This window comes from Herpailurus yagouaroundi, unplaced genomic scaffold (assembly GCF_014898765.1).
Source record: "Herpailurus yagouaroundi ecotype Mexico unplaced genomic scaffold, PumYag 191, whole genome shotgun sequence".
NCBI classification, from domain to species: Eukaryota; Metazoa; Chordata; class Mammalia; order Carnivora; family Felidae; genus Herpailurus; species Herpailurus yagouaroundi.
The window spans coordinates 2016826-2040891 of record NW_024412422.1 but is presented as its reverse complement, the minus strand read 5'-3'; the positions used below and the strand labels follow the sequence as shown (position 1 = coordinate 2040891).

Genomic DNA, 24066 nt, shown 5'->3' with positions numbered 1-24066 from the left:
AGGCCTTGACTCCCTTCTTTCTGTAAGCTGGGCATTGGCCCATGAGGAAAAAGCCTCTGCCTCGACTAGTAGCGGAATCACTTTGAAATCAGACAACAAAGATGCAAGTCCTGGCCCTGTCACCAGCTGTGTGATCTTGGACAAGTCTTTTAGACTCTTCGAGTCTCAGGTTATTCATCTGTCATAAGGGACTAGTTACTATATCTCAGGATTGCCAAGAGCCTTAGATGAGCTAATACATGTAAAGTCAGCTCATTAGATGCCAATTTCCTTCCTTCCTTCTTCTCTTCTTGTCCTGTGGAAGAATCCAGTGCCCTGATGCCCCCTCTGGAGGTGGGAGAGCAGAGCCTCTGCTTGTAGGGTGGGAGTTTTTTGGGGCCCACGGATAGGTTTTACTGTGTTCTGGAACCCCTTGAATAATACACAAAACTGTGTGTGTGCAGATGAACTTTTTTCTGGGTAGGGAGTCCATAGCTTCTAGCAAATGCCCAAAGGGGTCCATGACCCCCAAAAAGCCAAGGACTCTGAGGGCTGGGTCTTGACTCCTGTCACATGCTGCCCCAGACCCAGTCTTCAGGCCCAGTCCTCAGGCCATCCACCAGGCTCACTAGTCATCGGACCCCAGTCCGGTTCTTCCTCTGCCACAGGGAGAGAGATGGGCAGACCTGGATCTCAGGAAGGTGCAGGCCAGGATCTGGACTGCTGCCAGGGAATCCAGGCCCAAATATGTACGGAGACCTCCTGAGGGGCCCCACACGTCATCTCCTTCAATCATCCGCAAGCCCTGGGACAGAAGAGCTGTTACCATTCCCATTTTAGAGATGTGGAAACAGAGGTCCCGAAACGGGAGGGGAAGGGCACACACAGAGCTAGCGGCAGTGCAGGGGTTCGGATCCAGTGCTAGCTGATTACGGAGTCCCTGCTCTTTCCGTGGTGTCGCAGGGGACCGAGGCAGTCCCTGGGGGTGCAAAGGTGGGAACAGGGCTGCAGTATACCCTTGTCCAGCTGTACTCTACCCACAGGCACCTGGTTGAGGCGGTGGGATTGGAGGTCAAATGTATCTGAAATTCAGCTTGATGTCCCCTAGCTGAGGCTTATACCAAGAGCCTTCAAGAGCCTAGAGAAAATGCAGCCTTTTGGTAATTGCTGTACCCAAAAGGGTGATTTTTCCTAATTGGTCTGCCCGAATGGGATGCCTTTTCCTAATGTCAACAAAGCCTCCACATAGGCTTCCTGAACTCTCAGTGGAAACACATTTTAAAAGGCAAGCACAGGGGCCCCCAGGTGGCTCAATCGATCAGTTAAGCGTCCAACTCTTGGTTTCAGCTCGAGTCATGATCTCATGGTTCATGAGTTTGAGCCCTGCATCGGGCTGTGTGGAGTCTGACAGTGTGGAGCCTGCTTGGGATTCTCTCTCTTTCTCTGCCCCTCCCTCACTCCCGCTGTCTCTGTCTCTCTCAAAATAAATAAATAAACTTAAAAAATAAATCAAAGGCAAGCACACTGGCAGGGGCTGAGAACCCAGCTTCTAAGATGACACTTTCCAGGTAGGGTCCCCAGGGCTCTACGTGCCAGGAACAGCCAGCCCAGCTTCAGCAGGTGAGAGACAGTTCCTGACATTCTCCCAGAGAAGCTGGGGCTAGTGAGGAGGGGAGATGGGACTAGAACATCCCCTCCTACCCCACTTAGCCCCTCTCTTCCCCCACCCCCCACCTTCTGAAATCCAGGTGTGGAAGGCAGGGCCCCGTCTGTGGTCATTCCCTGAGCCACCTGGATCCCAAAACTAGTACTGTCTTTCTAGGGAAGGGTGGGCAGGCCCTCCTGATCTCCCAGAATGACTCCCTCCACTGGCGTCTCCCAGGAGCTATGGCTGCTCCTCCCACTGGCTGGGTGGCCACTTGTAAGGAATGATCCACCCGGGTCCTTCAGCCCCCCCGTTTCCACTCCCCTTCCTATCCTCCCCCTCCCTGCCGCCGCCTCTGGCCTGATTAATTCCCCCCAATCCGCCATGCCACAGGGACTAATCGGGCTCGTGCCCTGCTAATTGGCACACGAGAGACCTGACAAATGGCTCTGTTTGTGGGATTCCCAGGCTGGGCCAGGTTAACCTGGCACGCCCAAGCCACCCCAGGTTTGCCCCTGAGATACGTGAGCTGGAGCCCTGGGTGGGAGGGGAACGCAGAGGACCCAGGACAGAGGGAGGTCCCCACTATAACCCTCGGATTAACCCAGCCCTGCCACTTCCTGGCTGTGTGACTTAGACTAGGTTGTCTCCCTCTCTGACCTTGGCATTCAGGCTCCTGCTCTGTCTGCACCGGGCCTCATCTCCAAACTCAGCTCCTCAGGTGTGCTGGCCCTTCCTCTCCATCCGGCCTGCGGATCACAGAAGCTTAGTCCCAGCTGTCTGGAGAGAAACCGGTCTGCATGATAGGTGCGTGTATGTGCCTAATTATCATTTTCACTGATACATAGTGTATTGATATTGACATGTGGCACGCAATTTTAAAATAATAGCAAAATATACACTTGTCTTTACTGTAAATTCCTAGAACGAATTGATCCTCGTAAAACGCTTTTCATTGATTTTTGCCAAACTCTGGCATCAATAGCCAGCCTATAGTTGGACGTGTTGAACAAAGGGTAGCTCAGCCTTGAATCTTGGTTGCTATTTTCACGTAAGTGCGAGTGGGCAGGCTGAAAGTGGGACAGTGAAGGTGGACATCAAAACTTCACTCCCATGTCGGTGACGTGAGCAGCTTCTTCGCTCAATTGCCTAATGGTTTCTGAATACTGGAAGAATATCTCTTCAGTTTCTTTGCGCTATTCCCAGCTCATGGCTATAAACAGAACGCACTTTTTTTCATCTGCGTTAACATTGTCTCCATTACTTCCTGTCCTTTTTAAGTTTATTTATTTATTTTGAGAGAGTGTGTGTGCGCGCGCGCGCGTGAGTAGGGGAGGGGCAGAGAAAGAGAGAGGGGATTCGGAGCAGCCTCCACACTGTCAACACGGAGCCCACGCCAGGCTCAAGCCCACAGACCTTGAGATCACGACCTGAGCTGAGGTGGGACGATCAACTGACTAAGCCACTTCCTAAGGGTAGACGAGCAACCTACGGGTAAGTTAAGGCCCCATTGATAACATTTGCCATTTATCAATTATCTGCCGACGGTCAGATACTGTGATTTCAAACCTACCAACATGTTGGTGAACGTGGGCTTGGGGAGAGACGCACAGGTTCCACTGTATAGCATTTCCGTTATAAAGATGACTTCAAGTGCATACAAGTAGCACAATGTAGTTAAAGCATTAAGGGGGCACCTGAGTGGCTCAGTCGGTCGCGTGTCCAATTCTTGATTTCAGCTCAGGTCATGATACCACGGTTGTGGGACTGAGCCCCACGTCAGGCTCTGTGCTGACCATGGAACCTGCTTAAGATCCTCTCTCTGTCTCTCTCTCTCTCTCCCTTTGTCCTTCTCCCCCACTCATGCACGCTCTCTCTCCCCCTCTCTAAAATTAAAAAAAAAAAAAAGAAAAGAAATGATGAGTTTTGAGTATTTACTAGTTATAATATGATTGACTTAGCTGTAAGTTTATATAATTTAAATGTCAGTAATCACTGTGTGTTGTGTAAAAAAAAAAAAAAAAAGTGGCTGAACTTTGTCCCTGGTTCCTGAGAGGAAGACTGAATCCTTGGACTTTCTGAAGTGATGGGGAGAATGTGTTATTTGTGAGCCCCTGGGATCACACCGGAGTTGATGCTAAGAGATGGGGTGACTCAGGATGGGGCCGGTCACCAGAAAAGACCGACCATGTGATTAGAAGGCTGGGGCTTTCAGGACCTCTTCTCCAAAGGGGCAGGGGGAGGCCTGGAGCTTGAGCTCAATCACATGGCCAATGATTCAATCAACCCTGCCTAGGTAACAGGACCCCCATAAAAACTCTGGACGCTGCAGCTCAGTACAGCTTCCTGGTTGCTAAACACATTGATGCGCCAGGAGGGTGTTGAGCCCAGATTCCATGGGGAGAGGGCGCGGAAGCTCTGAGTTTGGGGCCCTCCCGGACCTCACCCTTCCTTAGGCTGATCCTGATTTCATCCTTTATAATAAAATTGTAATCTTGAGTATAGTGCTTTTCTGAGCTCTGTCTACCATCTGCTCCAGCAAAGTCTCAACGCTGAAGGGAGTTTCGAGACTCCCCGAATCTGCACCCATTTGGTCGTGACCTTGCGGTCTTGTTGGGATACATGCCCCTTCACCCATCGGGTCTGACGCTAACTCCGGGTGGTGGAGCGTCAGACCTGGATCGGATTACCACCAGCAGTTGGTGTCAGAAATACTGTTTTGACAACTGGCTCGCATGGCTTCTAACAATTGAACGGTTGGTTCCTAGTTCCACTCCTGGGCCTTCGTTTATGTGATTCCTTCTGGCTAAAGGCTCTCCCTCCGCTCACGTTCATTCCGGGGCTCGTTCACTTACTGACCAAGTCTTTCTTGAGGGCACGTTCTGTGCCAAGCACTGGACTAGGTGCCTGGGGTAGAGAAGAAGATAGACATCGCCTGCAGCGGGTACAATTAGTGCCCCGCTCAGATCCCCCTAGGGTCCCTTTGGCCATTTCTGTGTGCCCCTCCACCAGCTTCTGTGTGCTTTCCTTCCATTTGCCTACGTTTGTGACTCCTTTAGAGAACCATCCTCCAGCTGCCGGAGCCACTTTTCTGGCACGCGCAGAGAGCCAGGGGGTTAGAACCCCCTCACCCCCAGGCTGGGGCGGTTCTTAGTCAATGGCTGGCAGTGGGTGACGGGCCAGCTCCCTTGACTCAGGTCCCGATAACTGTGTGGCGTAACTCACACTCCCAAGCTCCTGTGTGAGATCGGGCTGAAGCCACCCTCCATGGGGCTTTGCCTAAGATGGCACCCTCCTTGGCTTTCTCCTGTCCCCTGTCCTGCTCCCCCCACTCCCTTACTCATCTCCCGTGAGATCACTTCCTTAAACAATCCCTTGCATGCCAATCCTTGTCCCAGGGTCCAACCCAAGACCTGCCCTATGGAGCTTATAGTCTAGTAGGGAGACAGGCATTATTCACAGAGTCCTACAAACACGAATTTCTTCATCAGTGAATATCAGTGCTTTGAAGGGAAGCAACAGAGTCAGAAACAGAGTCTCTGAGAGCTGTTACAGGGACATGCCCCATCAGAGTGATCAGGGAAGGCTCCCTGGAGGAAGTAGTGCTTCTTGTAGGATGAAGTCTGAAGGATAAAGGAGAGTTTAGCAGGGTGAAGGAGACAAGGGGGAGGGAGGAACTTTTGCAGGTAGCTGGCATAGCAGGTGCAAAGGCCCTGTGGTGGGGGGAGAGAGATCACTGTAGCTAGAGCACAGAGTGAGATGAACCTAGAGGAATTGATAAGGGCAGAACTGTGCAGCTTGGCGGTACAAGTGGGGATGTGGGTTCGTTTTCTTTCTTTCTTTTTAGTGTTTATTTTGAGAGAAAGCAAGAAAGCACGAGTGGAGGAGGAGCAGCGAGGGAGAAAGAGAGAATCCCAAGCAGGCTCTGTGCTGTCAGCACAGGTTCATTGTCTAAAAGGAGTGGAAACACATCTAAATGTCAAGTAGAGGGCTGACCTGAGAGATTTAAATTTTGATTTTTTTCACGCTTTGAAGTGCAAAGATTCTTTGACCCCCAGGAATTTGCCCTGTGAATAAGGCCACTTTCTTGTACAAGGATGTTCACTACAGTGCTGTGGATGATACAAAATGAAACACAGAACCTACTATAACATCCATCAAGAAAGGACAGGTTTGGGGGTGCCTGGCTGGCTCAGTTGGTAGAGCGTGTGACTCTTGATCTCAGGGTTGTGAGTTCGAGCCCCATGTTGGGTGTAGAGACTACTTAAAAATAAAATCTTAAAAAAAAGAACAGGTTTAATAAATTTGGTTCATCCCTTCAGTGGACCCTCATACAGCCTTTAAAAAGTATGAGGGAGGGGCACCTTGGTGGCTCAGTCGGTTAAGTTTCCGACTTCGGCTCAGGTCACGATCTTGTGGTTCGTGAGTTCGAGCCCCGCGTTGGGCTCTGTACTGACAGCCCGGAGCCTGGAGCCTGCTTCGGATTCTGTGTCTCCTTCTCTCTCTGCCCCTCCCCTACTAGCGCTCTCTCTCTCTCTCTTAAAAATAAAATAAACATTTTAAAAAATTTTTAAAAAAGGGTAACTGCCCTGGTGCTTGGCACATGGTAGATAGTCACTAAATATTAGTTGAGTGATTTCATGAATGAATACATTGTTGCTTCTGCAGAGAAGAATTGAACTTAGCAGAGGGTTTTGCTTGTTTCCTTTTCAGTCTCATGTTCTTCCAGGAGGATTCGTTTTCTACTTGCTCGTGGGTTTTTTTACTGTAATTGTTTCCCTTTCTGGCAACGTGATTTCCACACAACGAAATTCACTGATGATAAGCCTGCAACTGGGTGAGTGTACAAATGTATACAAATGCATATAACTTGGGGGCGCCTGCGTGGCTCAGTCCGTTGAGCGTCCGACTCTGGATTTCAGCTCAGGTCATGCTCACAGGGCCGTGGGATCGAGCCCCACATTGGGCTCTGCACTGAGTGTGGAACTTTCTTGGGATTCTCTCTCCCTTTCTCTTTCTCTCTCTCTCTCTCTCTCTCTCTCTCTCTCTCTCTCTCTCTCTTTCTCCCTCTACCCTTCCTCTGCTCGTGTGCGTGCATGCGCGCACTCTCTCTCTCTCAAAAAAAAAAAAGCATGCAATTTGTATATAAATGAATATAGTCATGTAAGCGACACCACAATCAAGATACGGAACATTTCCATCACCCCCAGAATTTCCCTCTTGCTCCTTTGTGCTCCATTCCCATCCTTACACTTTGGCATACCCCCGGCCACCCTCCATCTGCTTTCTGTCACTATCCTTTTGCCTTTTCTGGAATTTCATACACGTCACACAATACCTAGTCTTTTGAGTCTGGCTGTAAAGGTGGAGGGGGAGTTTAGCCAGGTAAAGGGGTGGGGGGGGTTGGTGGGTAAGGGAAGAAGCTTTGCAGGCAGATGGCATAGCAGGTGCAAACATACAGTGGCTGGGTTTGGTGTTGAGGTTTGGGCATGTTGCTTGTGTCAGGGCTTCATTCCTTTCTATTGCTGAGGAGTACTCCAAGGTACGAGTGGACCACAGTTCGTCTGATCACTCACCAGGTCATGCTCCTCACATACCTGTTCACATACCCACTCACACGGCCCCGCCTCCACCGCCCTGGTAGAAAGCCAGGAGAAAGTTGGGCAGAGAGCCAGACAGAGGGCCTTGGCTGAGGACGTTCTTGGTTGGGGCCCCAGCTTCTCTGGGTCTGGAGAAGGAAGCCAGGACTGGTTCCTTCCAGGGCTACCAAGCATCCCCCCCATGCTCCCAGGAATGACTTCATGAGGTCCTTATACTACCCTGAGTGGGATGGGCCTCCCCATTTTGGAAATTGGGCAAGGGCAGCTCAGAGAGGGCAAGGGCTTGCCGGAGATCACACAGCTCAGAGAAGGTGCAAACTGGGACTTCACCTCCTGCCCTGGCTATCTGCTACCGAGGTGCTTGAAGGCCCCCCCCCCCCCCGAGGGGGGGGGGGGGGGGGCCCCCAAGCGCCCTGGACACACTGAAGCCACTGAGAATGTCTGAACGGCCCCGGGCCAAGTCATCCTGTTCCTCCTTCTGGGAACCAGGCAGGGAGCAGGAAACATTGCTGCTTCTCTAGACTGTCTGCTGTGTCCCTCTCTCCGGCCCCCCCCCCCCCCGCCATGAGCTCGCCTGAACCACTCCAGCTGTCACCTGACTGAAGAGGAGAGAAACAATTGAGGGGTCTCTCTGGAGCAGGCAGGGTGGAAGGCTAGACCCCAGGGCTAGGAGGAAAGGGATAGTCACCTGCCACACTGAGAGCTGCTCTTTCTGCCCTACCTGCCTGTTTACACTCCCTGCCCCCCTCCCTCCTAATAAGCCGGTAATAATAATCCATTTTTTTAAACCCCCACAGTCCCCAGTTCTGGGCTCAGGGATGCGAGATAGCAGCCTCTGGCTGTCCATAAATGTGAGAGACAGATGTTGCCAACATCTGGAGATCAGGAAGGCTCAGTCCTGACTGGGGCTGGGAACAGTGCCCAGCTGGGTGGAGTGCTCCAGGGGGGAGGGGACCCCAACCTGTCAGTCGTCTGGCCAGGGGCCACTTGCACCGCAAAGGAGGGCCCCTAGGCCCTGGGCAGGGCTCCCAGGCTTAGAGGCCCTCTGGAGGGGAAGCTGGGCGGGTGCTGCCTGCAGGGAGGGGACTTCAAAGGCTCCCTAATCCCCAGTGACATTTTCAGACACAGGAGTTTGCTTTTTTATGCTGCGGATCAAAGCCCAGAGCTTTATAAATAACCCTCATAAAAGCCAAGGAGCTTGTAAAGTTAAACAATAAGTCACAAACAGTGCAAGCATTCGGGGGCAGGACAGAGGCTGGGGGAGTTGGGCCTCTACCCCTTCTCTGCCACCGGATGGCCACCCACTCCACCCTGTGGGGGGCAAGGCCCTGTGGGAGATCAGCAGGGGCCTGGGTTGGATTTAGAGTTTCCTCTCCAGGCTCTGCCAGCCCCCAATAGCCATCCTAGAGCTGGCTGGCCATTCATTCATTAAATCATTTCTCCTTCCTTCCTTCCTTCCTTCCTTCCGTTAGTCAATCAACAAACGTTTCCTGATCATCTCCATACGAGGCCCCTGGCCAAGGAGCATAAGCTTTGACATTACCAGGATTCAGATCACAGTGCTGTAACTTCCAAGCTGGGTGCCTTCCAAAAGCACCACCGCACCTTTCTGAGCCTCGGTTTCCTTATCTGTAAAATGGAGAGACATTTTGAACCTGTCCTAAGACAGTTGCTGGGAGGCCTTGGTGGGCATGGCGCCTGGTAAGGGCTTAAAACCTTTCCTGGGTGATTATTACTGTTAACCAGACAGCAAAAAACCTCATCAGTGGTCTCTACAGGGGGCTTCTTTTCTTTCTCTCCTACTCCCCCCCCCCCCAAATTACTTCCCCTTCTGCCCCCATGCCATGCGGCCCCAGCTGGGAGGGGGTTTTTGATTGATCTTGTCTGTGTAGTCAGATGGGCCACAGTAGGTGCTCAGTAAATGACCATAGAAACTTGCAGCCCTTCTCCCAGTGGAAATTTCCATCGGGAGATCTGAGCATCTGCGTGGAGGGGGAAAGAGGGACAGGATTGGCAGATGGTGAGGGTCCCTCAAAGCAGCACACTGGGAGCTGATGCCTGGGCCCTCCCTTGGGTGAGGAAGCCCAGTCTGGGACAGACTATGCCCGCATGGATCCCCCTGCCCATCCTGGGGTCTTCCCTAAGCACGCACAGCAGCTCCAGGATGGTAGGCCCATTTCGTAGATGAGAAAACTATGGCCCAAGGTGGTGAAGGCCTTGTGTGATTCCAGATCAGCCTTTTCTGCTGCTCCCGTAGGCGCCAAAGGTGAACAGCCCAAAGCCGGCTTCTCCCCAGCAGCACCTACCTGACCAGGGCCATTCTGGAGAAAGCAAATGAGCTCCCCGAGCTGAGAGCCTGGCTTTACATCTGTGCAGCTGCCGTTATGGGGGATTCAAATTTAGCTGTCGCCACTCAAGCTGCCAGCTTCCTGGTTCTCTGCAAAGAGGGGTGGAGGTTGGGAACCGGGAGAGGTGGGCATGTGTTGTAGTCAGTTCGGGCTGCTGTTAACAAAATGCCAGGGCTTTGGAGGCTTATCAACAACAGAAATTTGTTTCTCACAGTTTTGGAGGCTTGATGTCGGATGTCAGGGAGGCAGCAGGGTGGGGTGAGAGCTGTCTTTAGGGTCGCTGACTTCTCACTTGTCCTCACATGACTGTTGGGGTGAGGGAGCTCTTGGGGGTCTCTCTTTTTTTTTTTTTTTTTTGAGAGTGAGAGAGAGAGAACAGGGGAGGGGCAGAGAGAGGAGAGAGAGAGAGAGAGAGAGAGAGAGAATCCCAAGTAGGCTCCGCACTCCCCAGCAAGGGGCTCAAATTCAGGAACCACGAGATCTTGACCTGAGCGGAAATCAAGAGTCAGACACTTAACCGACTGAGCCACCCAGGGGCCCCTTGGGGCTTCTTTTATAAGGGCAGGGAGCTCATTACCAAAGGCTCTGCCGCTCAGGACCTTGTCATCTCCCAAAGTCCCCATGTCCCAATGCTGTGACCTTGGGCATTAGGTTTTCACCATATGGATTTTTAGGGGGAGACATGCGCTCAAGCCATAGAAGCATGTCAGGGAGTTCTGTTAACTGGTTCCCTCATTCAGTTATTCAGTGAGTGAGTCAGTCATCAGACAAACATTTATTAGCACGTGCCACGTGCCCAGGCCCCATGCTGGATGCCAGATCTGCGATGCAAACCAGATAATCCGGGTGCCTGCCCCCATGGAACTAACAGTGAGGAAGGCGAGATCAGAGGAGAGGCTAGGGGGAGCGCAGAAGTGAGACTCACCCCATATGTGGAGGAGGGGCAGTGAGAGGGCTTCCTGGTGGAGGTGTCAATTGAGGTGGGACCCAAACATGAGGAGAAGTTAGCCCGGAAAGGGGGCGGGGAAGGGCATTTCAGGCAGAGTGAAGAGCCTGGGAAAAGTGAGAAGGGACACAGAAGGGACCTCCCCCACCAAACTCCTTTGTTCTGTTTCAAGGTCAGAATCCTCTGAGCAGAGCAGGGCAACAGCTCACTTCCAGAATCGCCCCACGCCCATCCCCACATAGGTAGTATTCCCATTATGACACCTGAGGCAAGGGAGGCTCAGAGAGGTTGAGTAACTCCCTCAAGGCCACACAGCAAAGACACTTTGGATCTGGACCAGCTTGGTGGATGTGGGCATCAGGGACCCTCCCAGAGCCTCCAAGGTTTACAAACTGTGCCCCCCAGCAAATCACCTCCCCTCACCGAGTCTCAGTTTCCTTATCTGCAACATGAGACCCAAGCACAGTCCCCCCGCACCTCCTCCCCCACCTGTTACAGCCACATCTCTCGCTGACCTCATTAGGACAGTTGGCCTGGAAGCAGCAGTCCCTGGTGGAAGGTCGGCCAAAAACCCTGTCCCAACTAGGCCAGCCGCGACGGGATCTCCCTGTGGGCATCTGGCCTAATTGACACCCCCGTCCCCCCCCCCCCCCCCCGGGAGCTGTGCCAGCTTCTCTATGATCATTTGACAATCCAAGAAACACTCTCCTGGAGCCCCTGTGAGCCAACCTCAGGACTCAGCTCCTCTGTAGCCAGAGGACGAGGTTCCAACCCTAGTCGGGGCTTCTCTCCCTGCCAGGGTCATGCTGGGTGCCTCCCATAGATGGCTTCGCTTGATTCCCAAAGCACCCGGCGAGGTCAGTATCTATGTCCCCTCCTTCTGATGGGTCCCAGGACAAAGCGACTAAGCGGGGGAGGGGACCACCCACAGAGCCCTCAGCGTGCAGGAGGCAGCCTTTGAGGGGCTCCCTGGGGTCCCGGACCCCGGTTCCCCCATCTGGAAAACGAGGATGGTGAGGGCCATCTTGTGGGTAAGGCATTGGCTTCAGTTTCCCCATCTGTAAAATGGTGTGGATCTGACGCGCCCGGGGTCGTGTAAGAATCAACCACCAAATAATAACAACAGTGCATGATTATTGAGCACCTGCTGTGTGTCAGGTACTTTTTAGGGGTGCTGAGTGATTAACTCTTTCAATCTTCGCAGCAATCACAGGAGGTATCTCCTGCTGTTATCCCCATTACGCAGTTGAGCAAACAGAGGCCCCGAGAGGTTAAGAAACTCACGCAAACACAGGTAAAGGCCTTAGCACAATAAAGGTTAGCTTTTATTTCTGTGCCACTCCCTTTAGCATCCAAAGAACCCCTTGCCACCCTCCCCCACCCTTCCTGCGCCTTCCACCTCCTTCTAGACAGCGTCAGAGGGTGTCATTCATGGGGTCACCTACGGACAGAGGCGCAAATGCTTTCCCCTTGACTAAAGTTAGACAGCAGAAGGAACTTCCCAGCCATGGGGGCTGCGAGGAGAGGAGCGCGTTCCCCACGGTCAAGGCCAAGAGATGCCGAGATGAAAATGTGAACTAAGACAGCAATAGGGACAGGTGGCCCCTCCGAGTTCCTTCCAGCCTTGGGATTCCAGAGGCAGGACAGCAGTGGGGCCCACGTGGAGCTGTCTCTCTTGGTTGTTTCTTTCTGAGGTTGGGGATGCCAGGCTATTGTCTGGCACTGGGGGAGGGGGAGTGCCTCGGTGACAGGATCCTGGGACTGGTGAGAACATCCCTTCCCCACCCTGCGCACGCCAGCCCCCCAGAGCAGCTGGGCAGCATTTCTGCTGTCTGCGGGCTCATTTATCATTCCGAGGGGGGCATTGCCGCCGTGAGGTCCCCCGGGACAGCTCTGCCATGGCCCCATCTGATTGAAATCCAGGCCCAGTGCACACTTGGCCCAGGGAAGTGGCTGCCCAGAACCCGAAATAAATAATACCACAGGCAGGAGGCACAAATCTGCTGCTAATTACGGCATATCCTGATTAAATGGGGTGCATAAATAAATATTTCAACTTGGAAGATGAATCAGCCAGGAAGATCACCACACCAGCCGTACTCTGAGCCTCAGCTTCTTCCCCACGGGGGCAGACAAAGACAGAACCTTGGCCCACTTGCCATGTGACTCGGGATCCGTCCCCACATCCCCCAGCTTGGCCTCAGTTTCCATATCCATCAAGTGGGGTGTCAGTGATCACCCCGCAGTCAAGCCCACAGATCTGGAGGGAGAATCGGAAAGGGCATTTGGGGTGGCTAGGTTTTGACAGAGTCAAGGAGGCAGTGATTATAAATAGTAAAGAACAAAGAATTCGGAGCCAGGCGGTCTTGGGTTTGAATCCCAGCTCTGGGACCATCCCTCTGCCTCGGTTTCTCCTTCTGTAAATCGGGTGGATGTGACCAGTCAATGAACGCTCAGAGCCACACCTAGCACACAATTAGTAACCACTCTTGGGATTAGGAACACCGCACGCTTGAATCCTGGCAGTTACTGTCATTAAATGTGGAGGTCCCCAGAAGACCCAGCCCCAGACAAGGTCCACACTCTTCACACCCGCTTCAAGGCCCTGCCTAGAGATGTCTGTGCCTGTCTTCACAGATGCCACCTACTCATTTCCGAGAGGCAGAGCGATAATAGAATCGGGGGGCCCAGGGGAGGGGAGGAGGAGGGAGACTCATCCTGGAAAAGTTTAAATCAATTAACTCCCTTCCAGAAAACAGGCTGAGAAATGTAATGGAGAAGTAATGACTTTTCTCCACAGGATTAAATGACACAGACCAGGGCCCAGCGAGGAATCAGGAAGGCGGGCACAGGAGCCCTGTCTGTGACTGCCTGTGTGGCCCTGAGCGAGTCTCGTTTTCTTCCCTGAGCCTTAGTTTCCCTATCTGTACAAGGGGAGGGCTTGGGCCGGCGAGAGGGAATGGCTAATAGAAGGCCTGCCTCCTGTCCCTTTCCCCACCCTTGCCCGAGCAGACATTGCTAATCAATTGCAGCACTGTTCTCATTGAGCCTGCAGGGGGTGACAAAGCCAATCCAAGCCAGAGCTCCAGGCTTTCCCTCTGGATGGGCCAGGGTTGGCGTATAGGCACCAGACTAGGTTCAGATGGTCTGCAAGCTCTCCTGTAGCACTAGGGTAATATTCACGATGGTGTTCTTACTGCTCTGGTAGACTCAGGGTCCATCATACCACTGATAGCAAAGGTTAACATTGACTTGAGTGTTAGCTGTGGGCCAGGCACTCTTCTTTATATATTTATATGTGTGTTTGCACACGTATATATATGTATATTGTATATACATTTATTTATTTTAAATGTTTATTTGTGAGAGGGAGAGAAAGCATGCTTTTGAGCAGGGGAGGGGCAGAGAGAGAGAGAGAGAGAGAGGAGAGAGAGGGAGACAGGGGATCTGAAGCAGGCTCCGTGCTGAGGAGAGAGGAACCCGATGTGGGACTCGAACTTACGAACTGTGAGATCATGACCTGAATAGAAGCTGGACTCTTAACCAACTGAACCACCCAGGTGCCTATATATTTATATTTATATTTATATTTATATTTATATTTATATTTATATTTATATTTATATTTATATTTATATTATTTATAATATATTTTTTTAACACTTATTTATTTTTGAGACAGAGAGAGACAGAGCATGGACGGGGGAGGGTCAGAGAGAGGGAGACACAGAATCGGAAACAGGCTCCAGGCTCTGAGCGGTCAGCCCAGAGCCCGACGTGGGGCTCGAACTCACGGACCACGAGATCATGACCTGAGCCGAAGTCGGACGCTTAACCGACTGAGCCACCCTGGCGCCCCATATATTTTTTTTAAAGTAGGCTCCATGCCCAGCATGGGGCTTGAACACACAGCCCTGAGATCAGAAGTTGCAGGCTCCACCACTGAGCCAACCAGGTGCCCCTATGCTTTCATATATTACCGCACTGAAACCTCATAACCATCAGGCAGGCAGTCACTATGATTACCATGCTTATTCCACAGAGGAGCATGGCCCACCGCTCCACAGCTGCTACACCACGTCAAGATTTGAACTCGTGCTCGTCTTCCCCGAAACAGTCCAGGTCGGGTAACGTGACCCTTCTCTTTTCTCCTAATTGGAAGTCTGGGGAAGGGAGTCACCACGTCTCCACGCGAAGCTCTGTGCCACGTGCATCACACACGTCGTCGGTTTGGAACCGAGGTTCTCCTCCTTTTCCAGATGGGGAAACTGAAGCTCGGGGGGACGATGGGAACTGCCCAAGACGTGTGATCGATCATTGGTGGGGTGAGATGACGCTGTTCATTTCCCTCCTGCCCATCTCCCTGCAGGAACGGTGCCCATTTATCCTGGAACTCTGGTGCCCAGCCCGGGCCGGGCACACAGGAATAGTAGAATGAATGAATGAATGAATGAGGCAGCTATACTAGAGGAGTGCCAGGGTTAGAGTATACCCCACCCCTTCCATTACTGGCCCTCAGACCCCTAAGTTGACTCCCTATCCCTGTCCCTTACTGACCCACCTGCCTGGCTGGATGACCTCTCACCTCTGCCCGTGGCTCCAGATGACCCTGGGGGCTTCTGGTCGGGGCCCAAATCCATCATTCCTGACTGGTTTGTTCCAGCCCTGCCTCCTCCCATCCATCTTCTCACCGCAGCTAGAGAGAAGGGGGTGGTGCTGGGGGGCAGGAGGAGGGTCCCACTCCAGAAAACTCTTGGACCGGCTGAAGTCCTCTCCAGTGCCCACCTCCGCCACCTCCCACGCAGTCACTCCCTCCCTGCAGAGCGTTTGGTCAAATACCTTGGAACCCAACATATAAGACCGCCAAAGGCAGAGGGCTCTAGCTAGAGGGTGCAGGACGTGAAGGAGTCCTGCCTGGTGCCCCACCCGCCCCCTTTGCGTCCAAGTAGCCCCCAGGGTGGAGCACCCCCCACCACCATCGAGAACCTCCAGGAAGCCATGGAGAACAACTCCGTCCTGGGGACCAGGAGACCTGGGTTTCATTTCCAGTCCAGCTACTGGCTCACTGTGTAACCTGGAGTTACACCGTCTCTCTAACCTCAGTTTCCCCATCTACAACACGAGAGGGTTGAACTCAGTTTTCAGGCTTTTATGACTAGAACAGTGGAAACCTTTCATTCAAATTAAATCACATGCTGAACTCCGATATGGTCGTGCTGTAGTTGAAGTGGGTGGGGCAGAGGGGGGAGTATGGACCCCGGAGTTCTCTCTGCACCTCCCCCCCCCCAAAACTAGTAGTCCCTGACATATCTTCCTAAAACCGTAAGGTTCCTAGAAAGATTTTGAAACTATAAGAATAGATATTTTGGGGCGCCTGGGTGGCGCAGTCGGTTAAGCGTCCAACTTCAGCCAGGTCACGATCTCGCGGTCCGTGAGTTCGAGCCCCATGTCAGGCTCTGGGCTGATGGCTCGGAGCCTGGAGCCTGTTTCCGATTCTGTGTCTCCCTCTCTCTCTGCCCCTCCCCCATTCATGCTCTGTCTCTCTCTGTCCCCCCCCCCAAAAAAAAACGTTAAAAAAAAAAAAAGAATAGATAGTTTTTCGATCATTTTATTATGAAGCATTTCAAACAGACAGCAAAGTTGAAAGACATTTACGGTGAACACATAAATATCCACTAGTTGTGTTCTACCATTAATATTTTACTGTACTTGCTTTATTAAATAAGGGTCCCCTCTCAGCTCTGTAAAATTCCGTGACTCGGAGAGGACTGTACTGGTGGGTATGTGTTTGGGGGAGAGGAGGGGGAGGGAGGTGTTCTGAGTCCTTCCTGGGAAGTCCTGTGAATCTGTAACAGCAACACAGCAGCTGTAACAAACAGACCCTGGTGTCTTAATGGTGCAACTCAGCAAAGGTTCAGTTCTCATATAATAGTCCAAAGCTCGTGCTGTTGGTCAACAAGTGGGCAACTTTCCTCCACCAGTGATTTAGGGCCCCGGGCTCCATCCCTCTTTTGGCCCTGCTCCGCCCTGGAAAGGTCCATCGTCTGCCTCGGGGCAGAAGAGAAAACTGTATACAAGAGGCATAATCACTTCCTACACTCGGCTTGCTCACATTTCACTGGCAAAAGCTACTCGTTCAGCCATGCCTGGAAATGTAGCCCTGAGCTTCATCCTCCCGCTGGGCTCTGCTTCCCAGCATCCACTCCACTCCGTGGAAGGAGGTATGAATTTCAGCCAGTGAGTTGGCTGTCTGTGCCATACGGTGGGGCTAGAAGCACCCCCAAACCCTCCTAAGGCATCCTCGCTGTCCCCTTGTCCCCATCCCTTTGTATCCCAGGCCGGATAGAGAAGGTCTAGTTGGCTCTCTAGAGGAGTTTACCTTTGTTCAATAAACACGTATTGACATCTTACCATACACCTGGGCTCTGTACCAAGCATTGACCATACAAAGATGAACAGGACTAGGTCCCGTCCCTAAGAACCTTCCAGGAAATGGAATGGCTAACTCTTTCCTCTGAAACCCTTCCTTTCCCGAGAGAAGTCCCATGAGATCTTCCATTTTCTGAGGGTGGGTAGATCTGATATTGGAACACTGGAGGAAGGATCTGATTTGAGAAATCTTTCCAAGGCACCTTCTGCGCGCCCAGAACATTGAGCTCATTTGTTCTTCTTCGCTCTTGCAAGGGCACTTTCCCCATACTGCATGAAGGGAAGGAAGGCCAAGGCTCAGGGTGGTAAAGTGACTTAGTGAAAGTTACACAGCCAGTTTGGTTTCATGTCCTGATCTATTTGACCCGATTGGGGCACGTCTTGACAAATGGGTGGTTTTTATGGCTAAACATAGAGGCAGTGGGATTGTTCCTTGTCACGGGGGTGGTTCAATAGGCAAAGGACTGCTTTTTCTATTAACAATGGCGTGAACTTATTTTAAGGCAAGGGAATGGCATCTCGGAGCAATATAATGGTTTACAAAACAGCTGCAGACAGCTTAGCAGATCCCCTCCCTGCTGGATCCCCGCCAGGAAGGGGCTCTGGGGCAAGGGTGGAGGCACCTTTCTGGAGCTCTCTGGGTCTGAGCTGGGGGTGGGGCTATGGGAGGGAGCCCAAGGCCACCGGGCAGGAAGCAGGCACCTGGCCTATCGACAACGCGAGGCCCAATCAATGCTATCTCCCCAGGCCATGCCTGGCCAGACATTGATTTCTGCCGCTGTTGTTAACTCCCTGTTTATGTAACGCCTGAACTTTGCACAACTGAACCGTTTCATGTGCAGAAGAGAGCCCGTTGCCATGAAAACCAGGCTACACATGACAGCCGGGATGCGGCGGTATCCCTGTTTTATTGGCCTGCACTGAATGTATTTTAACCTTGATAAGTCAATAACTTTTTGTACAAAAGGAGATCTGCCAGGCGGGGTTGGGAGGGCCTGGTGGCCTTTCCAGGCCAGAGGCAGGGGCGGGGCGGGCTGTGTTTAATCCCCTGGAAATCTCCCTGCCACTCAGAGCCTGGGAGAACCAGGCCCAGCTGGTCAGAAGAGCAGAGATCGACCTTGCGGTGGGGGGGGGGGGGGCGTCGGGGGGGATCACCTCCACATCCGGTCGCTGCTTCCTGTTTGTTCAGGCCTCCGGCTAAGGCAGAAACCTATCACACAGACCCATCGGGGTTCGAATCCTGGTGCCACCCACCCAGGAGCTCTCTGCCACCTCCAGCAAGACCTCTGACGCCAGCCTCAGGGTCCACGTCTCTAACACAGGCCAGCAGCAGTTCTCCTTCATGGGCTTTGCTGCGAGGTTTACAGATCATGTATGAAAAGTACCTGGGGCAGTGCCTGGTCCGTAGTGGGGAATTATTACTATTGTTGTCACTTTGTTTTACAATAATAATCATTGATTCTGTGTACAGAGTCCATTAGGCTTTTGGAAATGTTATATCTGTTTTCTCACTGTAGTCCTTCCTTGAGATAGGCAGGGCCAGGGTAGGTAGAGTCCCAACTCTCACTTGAGCCCAGGGAAGCTGCCTGACTTGTCTAGAGGGGTCACATGATAAGATGGTGGTGCTGATTGAAGGAACAAAACCCAGGACTCCCAATCCAGTGCTCTTTCAACACTCCCCCTTCATAGGAATAGCCTCTGCGCTGCTGGTTCCCCAACAGCTAACCCCAGACTCAGCAGACGTCACTAATCGATGGCAGCACAGCCCTCTTTCCCTCCTGAGCCTGGGTGAGGAGGCCTCAGAATCCTCCTCAACACACAGCTGGTGTGTGAGATGAGCCTCAAATGAAACCATATGCCCCGAGACGGCTCTGGGTTCAAGTCCCACCTCTGGCCCAAACCTGCTGCATGACCTTGAGCACGGGCCTTCCCTCTCCGGGGTTTAACGGTTCCCAGATTCTCTTGGGTTCTGCCAGGTGGAAGGGACCCCACCACCTTCTGGCTGCTCTCCCAACTCCCCAGGCATCTTGAACCTTCCCCAATTCTGTCAGCAAAATAACGACATAGAACCTACTCTGTGCAAGTGATTATGCAACGTGCTGGCGATCCAGTACCGATGATGACAAAGAGTCCTCCCCACCACCTCCCCAGAGCTGACAATCTAGGCTGGGAGACAGAAGAGAAACAAGTCAACCCACAAGGGCCCAGGGAGTTGCCGACAGTAATCAGCGCTGGGGAGGGAAAGCGAAGGAGGGTGCTGTCGGGGAATAATGCAGATGGGGTGGTCAGGAAGTGCTTCTCTGCAGATGTGACATTTGAGCTGAGACCTAGAGTATGATAATGCAAAGAGCAGAAGGAAGAGCGTTCCAGGCGGAGGGCACAGCTTGGGCAAAGGCCTCAGTGGAAACAGTTTGGCACCTGCAAACAATCAAGGGGACGCCAAGGTGGCCAGAGGGGAGCATGGCAGGGGCCAGTCCCCAGGGCTCCCTGGGCCTCCTCAGCCCCCCCCCTCTTCTGGGCTCCTGGCCCCATCTCCCTGGCCTGCCCTAGAGAGAGACTCTAGGTACTTGGGGGGCAGGGCTGGGTGAATAACAAGGTTACACGTGCTTCTTCGTCTTTCCCCTTTTCTCCAGGAGGAGCATAAAGAGCTCTTTCTTTTCTGCTTATTAATAGCTCTGATTAAATTATCTCTGAAAAACCTACATGGTGTGCACCAATGGGGGCTCGGCTCCCTCCAGGCTCTGGCCTAGATTATGGCAACAAGGGTAGGTGAGGCAGGTGGGGGCTGGGGAGGGAGGCTGGGGCAGGCCTTCTCCCCCCCCCCCCAGGACAAAGGCTCAGTCTCTGCCTCCCCCGCCTCCCTCCCCAGCCCAGCTCAGCCTCTGAACCCCCTCCACTCTTGGGACACTCACAGCCCCCTCAGTTGGGACACTGGACCTTTGCATTGGCATTGCCCTCTGCCAGGATGACTCTTCCCTCGCCCCTCCCCTTGGTTACCTCCTACCCATTTTTTAGGGGCTGCTGAGCAGCCTTTTCACCAGCACCAGCCCACTGGCTGGGTCAGGTGCCTACTCTATGCTTTTCCCTCCTGTTACCCTGGATGATAAGTGCTAGTTGTCTTATCTGTCCCTTCCCCCCCCCCCCCCATGAAACCTGAGCCCCACAAGGTCAAGGACTGTGTTTAGATTACTGCTGAATCCCTAGTGGCTGGCACAGAGCAGGTACTTGGGAAATTTTGAATGAATGAATGATCAGAGTGAAAGAGGGAACAGGCACGACTAACCTTACATATATAAGAAAGTGGGAACAAAAGTTCCAGGCTCCGGTCTCCTTGAGCAGTACCTACGTGGCAATTAACCCCATTTCCCGGTTGGGGAAAACCGAGGCACAGTGCAGATGAGCCACAAGGCTATTAACCTGAAGAGTCAGGATTCAGATCCAGCCAGTGTGATGCCACTCCCTCCTCCTCTCCCTGCTTCTCCACTACAAGAGAACAAAACAAAACCTGGGCCACATTTATTCATTGGTTCAGAGATGGACTCAACAACACTTTACTGAGCACCGACTGCATACCAGGCCTGTGCTGGGGTGAAAGCAGTTCAAATGCAGCTCCTGCCCTCACAGAGCCCTCAGGTTGGCGGGGAAGACTGTCAAATAATTGGGCCATTATAAAATAGACTGGGTACATCTAGGAAGGGGGGAGCGCTCCAGCCTGGAGGGCAGTAGTCAGGGAAGGCTTCCCGGAGAGGGGGCACCCTAGCTGAAGTCTGAAGGAGGAGCAAAAGTCACCTACCTGGAGGGAGGATACTCTAGGTGGAAGGGACAGAATGGGTAAAGACCTGGAAGTTAGCCACCTGAGAGGCTGTGCAGGTATTGCAGCAAGGCTGGGATACGGCGAGGGCTGAGGTGCTGGCTGTCCCACAACCCCTTCAGGGCCTCTTGAACCCCTGGCTGGAGCCGACATTCAAGCGCTGGCCCGCCTGGTGGTTCTGTGGACCGTGGCAAATCTATCTTGACACTGTCTCTATTCACATAATGCAGAGTTATTGCACGTGACCAATAGCAAGGGAAGGCTGGATCAAAGCTGGGAACTGGAGGGCCAGGGGACACTGACGGGAGGGCCTGACCTCAGGGAGGTAGGCGCTGTGAGTATGGGAGGGTGTAAGTGAAGACCTGAGGTTGAGCATCTGTGAGGCCGTCCACCTGCCTGGAGGGGCAGGAGAGGAACCTGGAAGACTGAGCTCTCCACCTATACACCTGCCCTCCAGCCCACCGCTGCCTGAAATCCCACCATTAGCACATCATGGGCTCACGGACCTTCGGAGATGGAGGGGTCTTTTGAGAACTTCTAACCCCCTGGCTGTACATTGGAACCACAGTGGGACCTTTGGGGGCTACTGAGTCAGGGAGGGGTGCCAGCTCAAGAGAGTCCGATTGGTAGGGCTCAGTTATAAGCTCCACCCTCCATTTTACAACAGAGGAAACTGAGGTCCAGAGGAGGAGAGGAAACTTGCCCTCAAGGCCACAGCCAGTCAATTAGTGGCCGGTATGGGGTGCAATAAATCAAGTTCGAGGGCTCCGGTGTTCAGGACCTGGTTCTGTCATTGTGTGACCTTGTGCAAGTCACATGGCCTTCCCCGGCTGTAAGATGTGGATCACAATCGAATAGACCTCACGGGGTTGCTATGAAGGTAAGAGGAGATAGAAAGTGATATAAACAGCACTGAGCACACAGCCTGCACATAGTAGGTATCAAGTCATGGTAACCTACTATGGAAAAAAATCCCAAACTTTGGAAAATAAATGGTGTGGCCCCATAGCCTTTTTCTGCACTTCCTCTCTTTTTTCCCAGGTTTGGTTTGTTTGTTTGGTTGGTTGGTTGGTTGATTTTTGTCCCTCTCCCTGCACCTGGCTTGAGTCCTGCACCATATTCTCCCCACCTGTCCACACCCCAGGTCCACCCAATGTGTTGCCCAGGCAACCTGCCCAGGTGTCACTGGAAGCTCTGGCAGCTGGCCCCTGGAACAGCTTGAGCAGAAGCGGCTGAGGGTTGGGTCACGTTCCCAGGTAAATCCCCACCCCCACTCCAACTCCACGAGGGTTGGGTGGGTCAGCCCGAGAGAACTAGAGCAGGGCACCGGAGCCAGGAGCTACTGGGAATGGCACTCGCAGCAGCCGCGAGGACCTGAAATAGGGCCAGCTCCTGCCCTAGATAAGGCGGCAGGTGGCCTACTTGGTCGGGCCCTGGAGCTCCCCCCCTGGCGCCTCTCCCAACCTCTGGGTAGGGGGTGGGCTGGATCCTAAAAGTAGGCTAGGGCCTGACTATAAGCAACCCATCTCACTGGGTACACTCACCAGGGTCTTCAAAGCCTTCCGTGTCTGGATGACCACTGTTGGCATTCGTGAAGCATGTAGTGTGTTCTGAATCCTTTCCAGCAATAACTTTTTATCCACACAAGAACCCCCTAAAATAGGACTTACGATGCACAGACAAGACAGGCACAGAGCCACGAAGACAAATGACCAAAACCAACAGCTAGCAAGGGCAGGGATGGAGTGCCACCCAGGTTCCATGGGCTCCAAGGGGTCACAAGACACGGGCTGCGGTCACACAGACATAGCCGGCTGCAGTTTTGCCTTTCTGTAGGGACCCTGAAGTCTTTCCTAGAAAGCTGGCGCCCCAACTTGCTGTGTGATGGACACATGGCAACGGGGAGAACTGTCCCTCCCAGGACTCATTTTCTCCAGCTGTAAAATGGGACTGCTAAGCAGGCCACCCGTGGGCTCTCAGACAGACCTACTGAGAGCGTATGGAGCTGCTTAGAAAGTGAAACACAAGGTGCGGTACAGTTTGATGGGTTCAAAATTTGGACACCAGGTGATACTGTGCCTCAGATTCCCCATTTGTTAGGTGAAGAATGCCTGGGCCTGCCTCCCATACATGTGGTGTGGATACTATGAGATGGACCTTGCAAAGAGCACGGTGCCTGGGTTTATAGTCAGTGGTTCACAGATCTTTTTTTTTTTTTTTAATTTTTTTTTTCAACGTTTTTATTTATTTTTGGGACAGAGAGAGACAGAGCATGAACGGGGCAGGGGCAGAGAGAGAGGGAGACACAGAATCGGAAACAGGCTCCAGGCTCCGAGCCATCAGCCCAGAGCTTGACGCGGGGCTCGAACTCACGGATCGCGAGATCGTGACCTGGCTGAAGTCGGACGCTCAACCGACTGCGCCACCCAGGCGCCCCAGTGGTTCACAGATCTTAAATGTGATGCCAGAAATCATTGACTGCCAAAAATAGGCCTAGGGGCAAAACACTCAGGACCGAGTGTCACTTCACATCTCTTAGGCCCAATTTCCTCCATAAGTTGGGAGTATAATACTAGTACCCACCATATCGTTTTTCTCATCTGTTAATAGGGATGGTAATACCAACCCTCTAAAGCGTTGTTGCGAGGCTTAGGTAGAGTACTTCATTACATAAGAGTTAACTTGCTATTATTTTTAACAAAATTCCTTATAGGGTTATTTCTAAGATTATACGAAACAATGCAGATAATGCTCTTAGCACAGTGCCTTGCCCCAAATATGCGCTCCATAAAGGATACTGGTTTTTCCACCGCTGGGTCCCGACAAAGGGACTACAAATACAAGCATGCTCTGCGCCCCAAGTCGGGGCCCCTCCGCCCGGCGCCGGCGCGCTGCATGCCGGGAGTTGCAGTCCTCGCGAGGTAGGCCCCGCCCCGCCCCAGCTTGGGGGAGGAGGTTGGAGAGCCGCCCTGCCGGCCTTTGAATTTTGCCGCGAAAAGCGCGCGTGGCGGCCCCTGGCCCCGCCCCCCGCAGGACGCGGCGCCGCGTCACCCTGGTAACCGCCTCTCGGCCGCCGCTGATTGGGCTGGATCGCAGGGGGCGGGCGGGGGGCGAGACGCCGCGGCCGCTGCCGGCGCTCGCGCCTGTCAGTCGGGCCGGAGCGGAGCAGCGGGCAGGACTGCCGGGCTGGCGGCTCCGCAGGAAGGCTGCGTGCTCCAGCCGGGGGAGGTGAAGAGCCCGGCCCGCCGCCTGCGGGACGCTGCGCCCGCGACCCGGGCCCGTCACCAAGAGCGTCGTGTAGGTCAGGT

General features: G+C 53.0%; 1 long non-coding RNA gene and 1 other non-coding gene across 3 annotated transcripts in view; both read left to right on the top strand.

Annotated features, from left to right (window-relative positions):
* The window catches only part of LOC121010181 (uncharacterized), a 38216-nt gene extending 22492 nt beyond the window's left edge, over positions 1–15724 (top strand). The window contains exons 5-6 of one of the 2 annotated variants that reach the window (XR_005781035.1): positions 2297–2431; positions 14561–15724. This is a non-coding gene — a long non-coding RNA (uncharacterized LOC121010181). The remainder of the gene's footprint in view (positions 1–2296; positions 2432–14560) is intronic. The other variant, XR_005781034.1, reaches the window with a different exon arrangement.
* Positions 5806–5878, top strand: TRNAK-CUU (transfer RNA lysine (anticodon CUU)). Its single transcript has one exon. It is a non-coding gene; the product is annotated as a tRNA-Lys (tRNA).
* Positions 15725–24066: the final 8342 nt, after the last annotated feature.